The following is a 1,300-nucleotide window of genomic DNA, read 5'->3' as shown; positions in this document are numbered from 1 at the left end:
GATTTCATCAAAAATAACTTAATTTGTGTTCCGAAGATGAACGGAGGTCTTGCGGGTTTGGAACGACATGAGGGTAATTCTGAGAGTAATTAATCACAGGATTTTCATTTTTGGGTGAACTAACCCTTTAAATCTTTGGAAAAGAAAATTTGCATTCATGTCTATTTTGGGTCAATTCAATCCTGTCCCACACCTTTCCCACATTATTTGCTTTAAACTGAAAAATCTGTCATCATACCCACTCACATCACTCCAAATTCCATCCATGTCACACCATAAATGGATTAGTACTGACATTCGCTCCCACCTTTCTTACAGTCTGACCTGATCGCACTTGACGCCACATGGATGATTCTTAAACTGCTGTTTTTATGATTCAAGCTCAGTAGTGCTCTTGGCTGAAATTAAACAATTAGTCGCATGACTTTTGATTGCCATATACCGTATATCAAGCCTATTATAATAAATCACAATGAACATTTCCTCAAAAAAGGCTTAAAATGGTAGGGCTTAAAACAAAAAATCACTAGCAATTTTGGTTTAGTTTGTGATTATACACTGCTGAGTGTGTAGTAGGTAAATGGGGATATGATGTCAGGTTGATGGATGAAAGAGCTAGATCAGAATAGAAATACAGTTGTGTTAGAAGCTCTTGACATATATGGAGCTTCCTGTGTGTTAAGAGGTAGTCACACTAGATTTAAAACATGCAAAATTACCTGCAATAAATATGGTCAACAGGATGTTATGTCACACTAAAAGGGTTTTGTTTTGTTTAAAGCTCTTAAACTATTACTCACATGGATGGTATTGTACTTACTGTTTTGAGGGAGCACTAGAAAAAAGTAATCTCATCTCAATTAGGAGAGAAATAAGCAGAGAACATGCACTTTTTACTAGTAAAAACAGTCCAAACCAGTTCTAAACCAATATTTCTGTGGATTTTGATGTGAGAGGACAACAGGAGATAGACTTTTTCACTGGAGGAAGCATTATATATGGATTATAATCTGTGCATATTTCTCTCCTGTTTGAGATGAGATGACTATTTAATTGGAGAAAGCAATATTATGCATTGAGAATTTTAGCTGTAACAAAGGGGTCGAATGAAAGCGAGATGAGGCAGAACCACGTGCAAGCAAAGTGTATTAACCAAATAAAGAAACAAACAAAAATGGGAAACACAGAGCAGGAACAAACCAGGACAACTAGACAAGAGAATCCACAGAGAACCAACAACAACTGACGCTGAACAAGGCAGATATATGGGGTATGTATATACACAGGTAACAAGGCTAAC

Source organism: Sinocyclocheilus anshuiensis, unplaced genomic scaffold (genome assembly GCF_001515605.1).
Source record: "Sinocyclocheilus anshuiensis isolate Anshui unplaced genomic scaffold, SAMN03320099.WGS_v1.1 scaffold9, whole genome shotgun sequence".
Lineage (NCBI taxonomy): Eukaryota > Metazoa > Chordata > Actinopteri > Cypriniformes > Cyprinidae > Sinocyclocheilus > Sinocyclocheilus anshuiensis.
Note: the sequence above shows the minus strand (reverse complement) of the source record.